The sequence below is a fragment of the Rhagoletis pomonella genome, unplaced genomic scaffold (assembly GCF_013731165.1).
Source record: "Rhagoletis pomonella isolate Grant_MI unplaced genomic scaffold, Rhpom_1.0 Rhpom_scaffold_00010, whole genome shotgun sequence".
Classification (NCBI taxonomy): Eukaryota; Metazoa; Arthropoda; class Insecta; order Diptera; family Tephritidae; genus Rhagoletis; species Rhagoletis pomonella.
The window spans coordinates 1,774,703-1,790,205 of NW_023458564.1; positions in this window are offsets into that span (position 1 = coordinate 1,774,703).

Consider the following 15,503-nt stretch of genomic DNA (forward strand, 5'->3'; position numbering starts at 1 on the left):
TATATAGTTCACCAAAAAGTTTTTAGCTTTACCCGCTAGTGTTTATTGCGTGGAATAGAAGTTTGCTACTGCAGAGAACTCCGGCAGTCGCTGTTTAGCTAACTTTGTGGCGAATATGTTACCCAGGAATTTGGTTGTTTAGAAATTTTACGAATTTATATTTTTATCATATTTCAAATGGGTACATACGAGCATTTAAGACATAAGCCTTTTAAAGTAGTAAGGGATTTCGTTTTTTGAATTTTGAATTGTGTAGCTTTTTGCAGGGGCTATCGATATGTGTACTGTAAGAGACAAAAGTCTCACTTGTACTAAATGATTAAATAAATTCTTGTATTCTTGTAATTCTTGTATACACAAAAAAATTACTTTAAAAAAGTAAATATTTTTGTTTCATAAAGTTTGAAGTTGCTGGAGTCGTTCACTGGGATGGAAAAATGCATAAAACATTGACTGGAATTAAGAAAGTAGATCGGTTTCCAGTTAAAATTTATAATTTAAGTGGCGAACAACGTTTAGGTGCTCCGAAACTAGATAATTCAACTAGTTAGACATAGCAGAAACTGTATACGGGAAAATAAATAGGACCGGCATGTTTTGACACTACAACTTCAATTCAAGGAACATTAAATGGTGTTGGTCTGATATTGGAACAAAAAGTCGGCCATAGTTTGTTATATATTCCTTGTCGGCGCCATATCATGGAGCTGACGCTACGAGCTGCATTTGAATCGGAAATGGGTGAAACATTCGAAGTAAATATTACCCTATTCCGAAATGTTTGGTCCTTAATGAATAAAACCCATTTCAACGTTGGCGCTTGTTGACAGCTTAATGACAAGATAGTCAGTGCCGTTGAGCCACACTGTATTTAGGAGTGGAACTTACGTTACATATATAGTTAATATCGTAATTAATGTAAAACAAGTAATTCACTGGTTTGAAATTTTGAATAAAGGAACAGACAGCTAACAAATATACCCCCTTATTCTAGAACCCGAATTTTCGTAATTCGTAATTCGTAGCTATGCTACGAAAAATCCACATGCTGTAACCCTTGCGGAAACATGTGCAGCATTGCCAGCTATCAGTTGTTTTTCGAAGAAAGCTGAATGAAGGAAAACAAAGTGGAAAGGAATTAAAAAAGCACTCATGAAGTGCTTATTTATAGTAAAATTGTTTGATTTTATATATTTTGAAGGAAACGATGGATTCTATTGCATTTGCAATTATGGCAGCGGAGTAAGAGCGCGCTATGGGAATGATTTCACAAAGATAGGCGGAGCTGTCGGGCATAGTAACCATGGGCCCATCTATGTATGTCAGTTTCTGGTTGAATTGCTGAACCACAAGCCAGAACTCCTCCTATGACTGAAGAACTGGTTCCCAATCCAGTTAATGTAATAACAGCTTCCTCCAAGCTATTGAAAACATGCACTTTGTTAGGTCCACAACCTGTTGCGCTTGCTTCTGCCTTCGGCCGCGTTTAGGGGTTAAAGCCCTTACAAGTAGAATTCTCCTTTTTGTGTTGCCGTAGAACCCATGTCAAAGGTATGCAACATTTCTTGTGCATGTCACTCCGGCTACGCCATCCACAGTATTTTTGCGCAGAATCCACATCGAAATTTGCAAAAAAGTGCATAGTGCAAACCGAATTTATTAAAAAAAAATTAATCCCTTGATTACACGTGTACGTGTAAGTTTTTGGATTTGGGTTATGTGCAGGGTTGCCACTGAAGGAAAAAAAAATTCACCATTCACTTGAGAAAAATCTACCAAATCTGGAAAATATCTACCAATAAATTTTTTATAGTTATTTTAATAAAAACTATAGTTTTGTTATTTTTTATTTATTTTAATTAAAACTAGTTTTTATTTTTTTAGTTATTTCAATAAGAATTAAAATTGTTTTTAAGGAACTTTTTATTTAACTAATTATACGGTATTTGAGTCATATTGTTGGCATATTCGCAGTTTCTTTCAACCGAAAGCGGAAGTGATGAAACTAAAGGCAACAACGAAACTTCATAATTTGAAAAACTTCAACTCGAGTTATTATAGACAAATACAGTGACTCAAAAAGGCACTTGGTGATTTTTTTTTATTATTCGCAATCTTTTTCAAGAACAAATTTTTTCTTGCTTTAAAAATCTATAAAAATTGAGGATTCAAACTATATACATACAACATTTAGAAAAGTTCACAAAAATTTTTTAGAACAATTTAAGGTACCGAGTTTTAAAGCAAACAATACTTGAGTATAGCTCACAATGTGCTTCCCGTTGATTTTTTTTTTGTCGCCAGTCTTTTGTGTTTTTTTAATTTAACAATTTCTATTGATAAAAAATGGCGTTGATTTAATTTTTTGGCAAATAATCATAGGGCTTCGTTGCATACCAGTAAATTCTTTATACGTATTTAAATAATCATTTAAAATATTTAGGCAATCAAAAGCTCCTGGGGATTCCAGTAAAATGAGTTTTGAATGGAGCATGATATGTTCGCCTTATATCCATATACATTTATACTTATGTAAATATATAAGAAGTATGCAAAGAAATTTTTAATATAAAGATAACTACGTAAAATAAATCGGGAACGAAAAGTTCAACAAAAATCTACCAAAATGAGAAAAAATTTACCTTTTTACCAACCCAAATCTTTTCTACCAATTTTGGTAACAATTTACCAAAGTGGCAACCCTGGTTATGTGATTGGACACAACAACCGAAAATCATTGTACAAATAACTAAACCAGACCCAAGTTTCTCGATAAGGAGCAACAAAGATTCTTTTTTGCTCGTTTATATAAAGGATTGGATATACGTATATGCGAAAGACAAATTCATTTGTTTGAATGAACACCACTAATAATTCCTGCAAACACACATGGATTTATATCTTTTATCTCGCCTCCGACTTAGAATTGTTTTCATACAAAATTACGCAAAAAAGTTTACTCGCTCGTTTTTAGCCATGCCATTGTTACGAATTTCCAAAGTTCGAGAATACGATTTGGATTGCAGCATACTTTTTCTACGATTCGTAGCAAAATCCAAATACAAAAGATTTGCAAAATAGGGATGATAACTCTATAAGTTTAAAGTTAGATTTAATCGCCTTTCTAGCTTTATCAATTTCTCTAAATTTATCTCAATGTGTTTTCCTTTATCTTTACACTCTCCTTTATCCTGGTCTTTACCCTTTTTATATTTATATAATCTTTCACATACATATTCATAATCCCTTTTGTCCTTATAAAGGTAACTAGTGAACCCGCATGGCGTTAAAACGCCCAAAATTGAATTTAAAAAATCTAAAAAATATTCTAAATGTTAATGAGAGTTATAAGCGATTCGAGTTCCATATTTCATCTAAATGCCCTTCAGCCGTTTCTGAGTGAAGAAAGGTCTCGCATAGTTTCGGTTTTTAATATCTGCAAAATTTCAAATCACCCTGTACCGATAAAAAAGTTCCAATTTCAAGAAACAGAATCTTAACCCATTTATACAGCCACCTTTCATACTTGAAATTAGAAGGAACGGTGCGAATCTTGTGACCTTCACAAAAATTTCCCTCTCGTATAATAGCCGTCATCGATTCGCCAACAGTTACCGAGTGGCGTAACGAATGAACTCAATGAGGTACAACCAAACTCGCTATCGTCTATCAGTGCTAGCTAACTTTGTTGTTGCTTTTACATGCAAAATTTTGCGTTAAGCGACCCGAACTCAAACATAGCAATTAGCGAAGTGTCGAATCGATGACGGCTAATATACGTATATACTTAGTTAGACAAGTACGACTTTTCGAAAAGGTGGCAAGCCTAATAAAACATATATTTTTTTTAATTTTCCATAAAACTAAATTCTACTATACAAACAGGTGGAAATCCTTTTCAAACGTATTTTCAAGCTAAAGTCTTTTTCAGTCTCTTTCTCTGGTGACACAAATTTCAATTAACTGATGAATTAATTTGAATTTGATTTTTCAAACAGAGGCCAGATATAAAGCCCTTTCAAACACATTTCGATTGATATCTATCTCTTGATAATTCATCTTTTTTACAAAAATATTTCAATGTAACTTCTTAAACAGGTGGCAACTCTTTTACAAGATTATAAATGTTCCCAGAATTGACACCCGTATTTTAATATTTCATATAATTTGTATATAAGTCAATAAAATTCGACTTTTCCAACAGGCGGCAACCCCCGTATTTCAAATAAATTGCATATAAGCTAATTAAATTCGACTTGTTAAACATGTGGCAGCCCTCTTCAGATGTAGTTTCAAGCTATAATCTTCTTAAATTACCCTCGAATGACATTGTGGTACATATTTCAATTAACTGAAGAATTAAGTTGAATTTGATTTTTTAAACATGTGGGAACCCCTTAAATATAGTTCGGAAAAAATGACTTGTCAAAACCATTTTGATTGATAACACTATTTTAATAACTTACTTAGTTTATTAAATAATTTAAATTTAACTTTATTAACAGATGGCATCCCCCTGTAAAGACCTCAAAAATATTGTTACTGTTGAAACTAAAGATTTCTTAACACTCTTTTGTTTGACATGTTTTAATATTTTGTTGTATATAAGTTAACTGAAATCGACTTTTGAAACAGGTGGCAACCCTCTTCAAAATATTTACAAACTATTGCCTTCTTTTTCGCCTAGCACTGAAATGGTGATAAATATTTGTCCGTTACCTAATTTCCTAATTCCCTTAATTGGAATTTAATTAAATTTTTTAAACAGGTGGCAACCCTCCAGTGAAGTTAAGACATTCCTTTTGTAATAATTGCTTTAACTTTCTAAATAATTTCAACTTAAGTGAAACCACATTTGCATCTGCAGCCCGCGCACTTTAATTTGACGCCTAACTTTTGAAAATCGAACGAACGGTGCTGATCTGATAGCACTGATTATTAAATAATTTGAGTATAATTGTTTTGCAGGTAGCAAACTCTTTTCGAAAAAATAAAACCAGTTAGCCACTTAACTTAACTTTTTAAAATCGAACGAACGGTGCAGATCTTTTGAGCGGAACAAAAAATGCCTTCGCGTATTATTTTGAACTTAATTTCTTAAAAAGTGGCAACTCTTTTCGAAAAAGTTAAACCTTATGGCACACCTAAAGTCAGAGCCCTTTGATTTTACACCTCACTTTTGAAAATGGAACGAACGGTGTGGATCTGATGGCATTGATTATTAAATTATTTGAATGCCAGTTTTTATCAGATGGCAACTCCTTTCGAAAGAGTAAAACCTTATTGCACATCTGCAGACCAAGCGCTTTAATTTGCCATCTAATTTTTGAAAATCGGACGAACGTTACAGATCTTTTATGCTGCACAAAAAATCCCTTCGCGGATTATATATATAAAGATGTTCATATTTGTTTTTATATTTATCTTTGTAATGTAATGTGATGTGATGTCATATTATGTGACGTCATACCATGTGATGTAATGTCATGTCATATCATGAGATGTGATTTCGCATCATGTGATATGCTGTCATATAATGTGATTTAATGTGATTTCATGTGGTGTTATGTCATAGGATGTTATGTCATGTGAAATGATGTCGTAGAGTGAAATAAAGAGTGGTGAGTTTAGGTGAGGTGATTGTAGGAAAGGTGTGGTTAGTTAAGATGTGGTGAATTAAGGTGTAGCTTATTTAGGTGTGGTGAGTATATGAGTGCTGAGTTCTTTCTATATCTATTTCTGTTGGAAGAGGCAGAATAGACTTCGCGGTTTTTGTTACCGATGAATTCGATGTCATCGACATACACTTAACATCAGATTAAACAAATCACATGATAGGGAGTCACCCTGTCTGAAACACCGTTTTGTAGCAAACGGTTTGGAAAGGCCTTTCTTAATTCTGACGGAGCTGATGGTATTGCTCAACGTAAATTTACATAGCCTTATCTAAATTCAGACATCGCGACGTATAGGCTTTGAAGTCGACTAATAGATGCGTTAATGATAATAATGAGTTTCGATTCTTTTCTGGCAGGTCATTTCCAAAGATTTAGCGTAAAGTGTAAACCTGGTCTATGGTGGATTTAGCAGGTCTCAATTAGTTCGTTGACGGTGGGCTTCAGCCTTTCACACAATACGCTCGATAAGGCCTTGAGACCTACATATGCTTACAAGGCTGATCCTACGGTGGTAGGCATGTATGTCGGGGTCACAGTTTTGCATATTGGGCAGAGCACACTTAAATTCCAGTCATCTGACCATATTTTGCATAAGAGTTGAGCATATATCTTATCAGCTCCTCGCCGCCGTACTTGAATAGCTCGGCTGGCAGATCGTCAGCTCCATCAGCTTGGTTGTTTTTAGCCGCGTAATTGCTATTCCTATCTCTTCATGGTCAGGGGTATCGATTGGTTCATGGTGGTCTTTTCCACTATATATTTACTTTAAGTGCTGCTGCCATTCAATAGTGTGGAAAAGTGTCCCTCTACAATTTAAGTACATCTGATGGCCATTGTTCTATCTACAGGAGTTCGCCCCGGTCTTGGAACCTTCCGTAAGTCGCCTAGCTCTCTGCTAAAATTTTCGGCCTCTCTCTTCTTATTGCTTTCCTCTTCAACTCCCTATACTGGTCCCACATAGCCGGCTAACTTTGTGCTTATATTTTATGGACTGGACGTTTGACAATGGAATATCACCATATAAGCTGTGGAAGAAAGTAGTTAGAAGATAAATTAAGAAAAAGGCATATATTGGTGAATCTTCTCGCCCACTACATTAAAATGTAAATATGATTCATGTTATCCGAATTTAAGAAAATTTGGTTTTTATAAATGGCTTTTTATGATTGGTGGGCGTATCAGTGGGCCGAGTTTGACCATCTAATTTTCATTTAAGATTTTCTGGTTAAAACTAAGATGCGAAATTATTTTCATTATAATCGGATAACATTTACCATTTCCGCCCCTTGCAGTTGCCAATCTATGCTAAAATTTTGTTCAGATTTCTTTATTCCTAAATATAACTACTACAGAAAAGTTAAATCGGAGTACAATTGGAATTTTTTACCATATTTTATATAGGGCTCTTCCACTCGCCCAGTATCGAACCATTTCGTTAATGTAATGAACTTTGACAACACTTGCTGATTTCCACTATCTCCGCAAGGTACTGTTTCTTCAAACGTCAGCAATCGTTTTCTGCTAAGTGCTGCGCAGTGTTAGATAAGGTGATGCACACCTTCCTCTTCTTCTTCGCATCTACAGCTGCGACAGCATTTCAACGAGCTAGCTGCTAATCTCGAGGCATATGCTTTGTTCTTTATATCTGAGATGAAAAGTGAATAAAAATAAGCCAGTTTAGTTTATAAAGATTGAAGGAACCCAGCGGTCTATAACACCCAAAACCGATCAAATGATTTATTACAGTTTTTTAAACTTTTCATTGTTACAACCCCTATACACTTAAATCCATATGTGAGACTTTGTATATACATATATATATAAACATTTTCGCAATAAATTACGTAATTACAGAAAAATATTTTTTATCACTCACTTTTGGAAAAGACTCGTACAGCCAGCTTTTGTAGGCCAGCTTTGGGAGAAAGCTGTTGATAAATGACTCATAACAAAATTAAATAAGCCCAACAGAGAAATAAATAAAGAGGCTAACATAAATTTGATTGGATGTTGGCAATGTAAACAAATGCAAATGGGATTAAAACTTTGGGGCAAATTATGTTTGAAATAAATTACTTCCCTGAAATTGCATTGCTGATGCAATCTCAAAGGGAGGGAAACATATCAATTTTGTAATAACGAAAATCGAATTGAGAAATTTTTAGTACGCATATTAGATAAATACTTGTACTGCAGCATAAATGATACGCAAACATTATATATTAAAGTAGGTATGTACTAGGAATGTTAATCCCGGGATCCCGGACTCCTTTTCTTGACCAGTATTGGCTATATATTTAGTTTATTGAATAATGAATATTTTTTTTTTTATAAATGTGTAGCACCTTATACATATAACACTGTGCGATAGTAAATTATTAACAAAAATATTAATATAGTAAAATTGCGTTTTTAGTTTTTCACTCTGACGTCAGTAATTCAAAAATGATTTAAAAAATTCAGAGAAATGTGCTTAGAGAAGAAGTATGGGTACAAAATTAATGAGGAAAACCTGTAGAATTTAAACAGATTCAAGTTTCTGGTGCAGAAGGGCTAGTGAATATTGAAAATGTAATTTAAAAATTATATCCTTTAAATTTCGAAGTATTTGTTTTTGAAAAAATTATATGTTAAGGGCTTATATAAACTTGATAGCATCCTTGAATCTCGTTCTTCTAACTTTATCAACTTAAAAATTACCTATTTAAATTTTTTAAATTCTCAAGAAATTTGCTATTTTATTTGTTATCCATATTTTTATTCTACATTGCATTGAATTTTTTAATAATTTTTGGAATTAATAATATCTTTGAAATTTCAAAGCCCTTCAAAATAAATGCTGCGTTCAGAGAGAAAAAATAAAAACGCCACTTTAAATAAAAAAGTAGGTTTCAACCCCATTTATTGATTATTTATATCTTGGAAGGAAAACTTCTCAAACAATATAGAAGCAATTTTTTCGGTTCAAGTTGTTGAAATGTAATGAATATCTAAATGTGAAATGAGACAACGCCATCCCGAAAATTCCGGGATCGGAAAAAACCGAAAAATTAACATCGCTAGTATGTACATATTTACATAAGCAATGTTGGATTTATAATATGGAATACACATTTTTTCTTTATCAATCTGTGCCAGTGTTGATAATTGCATTTTCAAATTATACTTTTTATCACAAAATTGTACCAAATATTTATTGATTGAAATTATTTTTCTAATATTTAGTTATTACGCACAACTTGTATTTAATTATTTTTTCTAATAAAGTAAAAATATTTGCTACAAATTTAGAAAAAATATTACCTTTATTTTATTTACATAAAACGTTACACACTTTTACATCCGATATTATGATTTTAAAGGCATGTATGTAAGCATGATACAATAATTTTTAGAAGGTAGTTTCACTTCTTCTTCTTATCCGCCATGTTAGCTATCTGACAGAATATGTGTTTCGTATTTTTTGTTGTACCAACTTTTTCAAAAAAAAAAAAAATCCAGCTTTTGACGTTGGAAAAATAAAACAAAGAAAAGCCAAACATATATGTAAGTAGAGAAATTTTCGAATATTTTGTAATAATTTTCTTCATAAAAAATTAACTGCTGCTTTTGTGGATATTGCAACACACGGAATAGATATAAGGGCACACCGCACACCACAGACTTTATCGGCCGCCTATTTAAATGATAGGGCTCGCTTGAAATATGTATGTACATGAAGATGTATGGAGGTGCGCACATTACACCAGCTTAATCGCTCTGACCAATTAGTTGTGGTGCAATGGAAAGACTAGCGAGCACATCTAAATTGGCGGCCGATAAAGTCCGTGGTGTGCGCTGGATCTAATCCAATATAAACAAGAAATATTGCTGTTATATTTTCATTTTTATGATTTTTATTCATGTGATTAGCAGTGGCAAAAATGTATGTATAAAATACGTATATTTATATTAAAAATTAAGTGATCAGTTATGAAACATATAAATCTTTACATGTTCTGTTAAAAAATATCTAAAATAACAAGCGATAATCCCCAAGTTCTATATCGTAGCAGTGGCCACATTGCGTGTTTGTCACAGACACGGTTTATGTCAAAAATTTTGAAGTGAAACTACCTTCTAAAAATTATTGTATCATGTATCTAAGTACACATACAAATTTACAGTGATTGGATATTTTTAAATTTATAAAGTTGCCAGTTGGTTCCAAAAAATTACTAATCCAGTAAATAATTACTCGTAGTTCCACTGTGTCGGAACTTTTTATCAATGTTATGTTATGACAGCATTGCCCACTAGAATTAAGATATTCTCTAGTTCTTATTAAAGCGGAAATTGTTTCTACTTGAAGTTTATTTCGACATTTTGTTTTTATTAATTTTTGTATGGAGAATATCTTTTCAACATTGTCTGAAGAATGTGTAATCGACAACAATCTTTGATCGATGTTGTATGTGTTTGAAAATAGTTGTCTCATTTAAAATATTTTTCGTGATTCTTATTTTTTCCCAAAACTCAGAAATATTGAGGTTAACAAAATTTTTTAAATCAAAGTGTTCAGCCCTAAGTTCTGTGTTACTGTCTTCTATTCTAGCAATTCCACACTTCTGAAACAACAAGTGTATTAGTGGAACAATGCAATTTGTATATTACCTGATAATACAGAGGAAGGATTCAGCTTTGAAGCCCATATTAGAACTTCGTCATTAAAATTCTTCTTAGTACGACAAAAGTTTACACAGAATTGTTTTACGTTTTTCCTAAGATTTAGAATATCTCCCTATTTTAGTTTTTCTTTGTTTTGGCAAATGAACAATTCTGCTTCTGCTACACAAAATGACTCGTATATCCATTTCATGTGATCCTAAATTTATCGCCTCAGAAATTTATCAGAACAGTGCCGTATAACTTAACGAATCAAGTGCTGCTACAGACGAAATTGTACTAAAAAGTTCTGGGTAGTAGGAAAGTAGAAAGTACTTGAAATCATAAAAGGACAACTGTATCGAAATTATCAACACTGATCTGTACCTACATAAATGCTTTTAGTAAGGCCAGCATAAATAATATTTGCCAACTGAAATGGTTTAGCTTTGGGTAGAAATTTGGGTTCCTATTACCAATGCCTATTAAGCTTATTTTCTTTAGTCGAAATAGGAATCAGGTGTCTAATGGCAGTATTTACCATTTATTTTCTTGCTAAATTTATTTTGGTTTTAACCGACTTCAAACAAGGTGGAGGTAATCAATTCCTCGAAATATTTTTTAAATTTTTACTTTTATGTATCTAACCGCATAATTTTGGACCACGTTAACCGATTTCTATAATTCTAATATGGGTAAGATCCGTTCATTGGATCATAAAGAAATTAACGCTACTCTTAAATTTTTATATGAGAATTGAAATCGGTTTTGTTTTTTTGCTTAAAAATTACTTATTAGATTTTTGATTTGTTCTGGCAATATTTCAACAGTTATTATAGACATCTAAAGTATTTGGGTCCTTACAAAATTTTTATCTTATAAAACTTGTTGCGTACACGTGTCGCCCCTTGTCAGGCCACCATTGTGGTCGCCCTGACTAGCTCAGTAATTAAGTGGTCTGGATCCTTAACCCTTGCCACAATGGTGCCGGGCGGACGTGGCGGCTCGTTCACGGGCATATCTCACCCGCAGGAGGCCCACCCATCAATGGACCGCCTGATATGTCTCCTTGCGTCCTCCTTTTGCCATGCTCCAATTCTCCCTTAACTTACCCCCTTGTAATCTTCTCCTCCCCTGCCTATTGGGATTAAGTCCACATTTTAAATCATTTTAAATATACATTAAAATTTATTAAAAAGCATTATAAGAATTTACAAACAGGAAAAATTAAGGAAATCAATAAATTTTATGATCGGTTTCCGGCCGCCACAACAAAAAAGAACCAACCAAAGTGATCACCGTCATACACGTCTGTCAAACACACAATATGGAGAACCTGTCACCCTACCTACATGAGCTCTTTTCGGATGGTGTGAAGGGTTTCCGGGAGCCCGCTCAGAAAATATTACTATCTACCCTTTTGTTTGGGGTTTTCTTGCCTGGCGGCCACAAAGAAAATGACAAAAAAAACGAAGCTGTACGTATGCACAAACTTATTAACAAATTATATAAGCAACGAAAATGTATGTACGTATATATTACAAATAATTAAATGTTCAAAAAAATAATATTTTGGGACCATACGAGGGACGCGCAGTGTAACATCAACTCCCAATGATTGCGTTATCCCATGACGGTGGTGGTCTCGACTGATCCCTTACACCAACGGGAAAGCTGATTATTTGCTCCTCAATCCGAGCTTTTAAAAATTTCCTTTGGCAAATATATCCCTCACGCAAAAGCTTTTGTACGGAATTTTATTACACATAAGCCTAGCACTCACCAGCAAACATTGCCGTGCCCTTTTTGCCTTCACACTGGGGTGGTTCAGCTTAATCTCCTGCCACACTAGGGACACACAAAAATGTACACTACCACCTGATAAAATCTATATTTTCATCACTAATGTATCACTGGGGGTAGCGACGTTATTTCACGGATTTATTAACTTGGGTCTTATATGGTCGGCGCCGGTGATGACCGATCCTCCTGCCTTGGTACGGATAATCTCGGCGTCCCCATCCTCTTGCCTCTGATGATCACGTTCTCCCGGGTGCTTAAAGGTGATCGTGGGCTCTTCGCCTACACTTCTCACATTTTTTATTTTTTTTCACCTTGCGTCTTTTACAAAACGTTTATTCTATATTTTTCTATAATATATTTAAACAAAATGCTGCCACCAAAAGACGAGGCTCAACTAGCGCGCACTGTATGTACGTTGCAATGACACCGGCAAATATTTTCTTACGTAACTCAGCCCCCTTTTATATGCTATTTGTCAGGCCCCCATGTCTTCTAAACACCGTTCTTTACGCTTTCTCCATTGTTCCCGATCCGGCCAATCGTGGTGTCGCACACCCTATTGCTATCCCGCTCCTCGAGATTTCCCCAAACTCTCCAAACTACAGCTTTAGTCTGGCAACCTTTTTCCATCAAAAGCTTCATAATTTCCCTTTTTGTCACTTCTGCTTTGCCTGACGTTTCTCCGTGAGAACGAAAAGAAAACCAGCGCTGGGTAAGTAAATAAAACATGGTATTTTAATTTTAATGATTTCTTATCGACATGAACTCTTTCAGGAGGTCCAGGGATAGCTACTGTGATGTTTATGCAAACGCCCAACGCGGGGAACACCCATACCCTGACAAACTAAAAGTTTTAATAAACACTGAAAAAAGAATTTTTTTATACACATGTTTTTAGATCCGACTAAGTCTTTAGTGATCAATCTATCGACGATTTGCCAAAGCTGAATTTCGAAAGAAATGAGTTAGAGCCTTTCTGTATTAAAACAACGATATGCACGGTGTCCTAGACAGTCCTTCCACCACGAGTGGATAGAAATGTTGTTTTTTTTTAGTGAAAAACGCAGAAATATAACCGAACAAATCAGATATGCTCTATATTTTCGACTTCCAGTTTCGACTGGAAGTGGGTTAAACTGACCGGAAGTGCATTTTTTTTAAAATTAGATATACATGTTTTTACTACTGATTCGGATTCTGAGGGCGAAAATACGTAACTTTTGTTTGTAACTTTTTTCTCCGAAGTGCCTTTTTGAACGCCTTGATTACCTTCGAATTTCAACTCGTCCTGGACTAAAATGGAAGAACATGTTTTTATTGGAAAGCGAACAAAAATGAATCACCAAGTCGGGGATGCTTAATCTTTTGGTCGTATTACCGACTTCGGGTTTCGCCCGAATGTGGGCTGATCAGACCGGTAGTATCTTTTTTTCTAGGCCCAACATAATTTTTGTCGAAACCTTTTGTGAGATCCATCACAATTAAATCAAAAAATTGTGCTGGACAACCACCGATATCTGCAAGAGATCGCTAAAGCAGAACAGTCTACATCGCATTTGGGTTCCCGGTCATAGGACAATAGAGGGTAACTGTATGACGGACGATGCTATAACAGGCCACTGCCTTATAGGTAAATACGCAGAACGGCTCGAAGTGCCTTATCTTAGATGATGCAGAAGTCTCCACCTTCCCTGTAACTGTTATGGGGTCTCCATTCTTTAGTGACCGTTACAAACTGGGATATTTAAACTCCAAGTGCCTGGCGTGTCTCGACAAGATTTCAATATGGTTCAGGAAGGGGAGAGTGTAAACTCTTAGTTGTGGCATCGTGGTCTATGTGTGTCCCTGCATAGCAATGGTATCCACACCTATCTACTTACGTACCTAACAGAGGGCCAGTGTTATGCACAGTCCCGAACTAAATTAAAGTAATTCAAAATTCAAACACAGATTTTTTGTGGTTTTTTTTTGTCAATCATAATGCATTGTTTGGTTTGAATATACATATGTATGTATGTATGTATATGCAGCTCTCAGCTGATTTCCTTGTCAAAAAGGATTATATAGACACATTCTCTCTCTCTCTCTCTACACAATCGAAATTGTATCCATGGGTGGGTTTGAAGAAGCAGAAGAGTACATAACTTATTTACTTAACAAGCAAACGTTCAGCATTTCCCGCGTCCTCTGTTAGTTATCCTCGTTATTGCTACACATCATTCCATGTTTGCTGCTGTTGTTATCCCTAACCATGGACAACAAAATCTGATACACGAATTCACGAAGCGGACGATAAGACAATATGAAAAAGCGCGGCATACCAAAGTGGAACAGAGCAAATAAAAAGCGGCGTGCAATGATAAGAACAAGGAATACACCGACGATTTATGCATTGCCGCTAGGACGCCAAACAGTGGCGGGCGCCCAAAGTGGTGAGCATGCGCACTGCGGCCGGCATATAAACATGGCTGCCAACATGAATAACTGTGAAAAGTGCTGCTAAAACACCACACCAAAAGGCAACTGGCAAAAAAAGTAGCGGCAAACGGCACATGGCCTAGGCCATGGCGGCCAAGTTGAGCCGGTGCTCAGTTGCAGTTGATAGCTCGAAGGACGCGCACGGTTAAGCGGAAGATGGAAATTGCAGTGCAAGTGCAAGCTGATTGAATAGGCAAATAGTGAGTTAGTTGGAAGTGGAGCTAGCAAAAGAGAACCTACTGGAGAGTAAGTAGAGGAGGTGTGGACCACCCAACAACCGGTTTTTGAGTGTGTTTGCACGAGTGAGAGCGCTAACGTCAACAACGCTTGCAAGTGCTGATAAAGTGAAGAGAGCGCGCCCTTTTTTGTGAGTAAGTGCATTGCATCGGGGTGTTGCAGTAGACAGTGGTGGTATTGGATTGTTTAGTGTCGGTGTTGCTGACGCCGCTGATGGTGACGGTGTTGGATGTCGATGTTTAATGTCGGTTGAGAAGCAGGCGACTTCGTAAATGTCAAGTGTAATGCCACAATCGCAAATGCCTGCGCCTATAAAGCAACAACAATAACATACAAACAACAAAACAAAACGTGTGGCACAAACATTGGCAAGTGAGTGTGAGTGCGGAGCGAGTGATCAACGAGCGAGCTAGCGAGTGAGCGAATGGACGCGCGGTAAACGGAAACGGAAAGAGCCGAGGCACTAGTGAAAACACATATATACATACATACATAAGTGCATAAGTTAAAGAGAACGTGTGCTAAAAACGCAACGCACGGCTTTCGTAAAGCATCCGCCGTCGAGAACACTGCTGCTGTGCAGCATCCTGCTTGTTGAGTGTGTAAGAACCAAAAAAAAAAAAAAACAAGCAATCGAATTGAAATGCGAATGGTAATTATAAT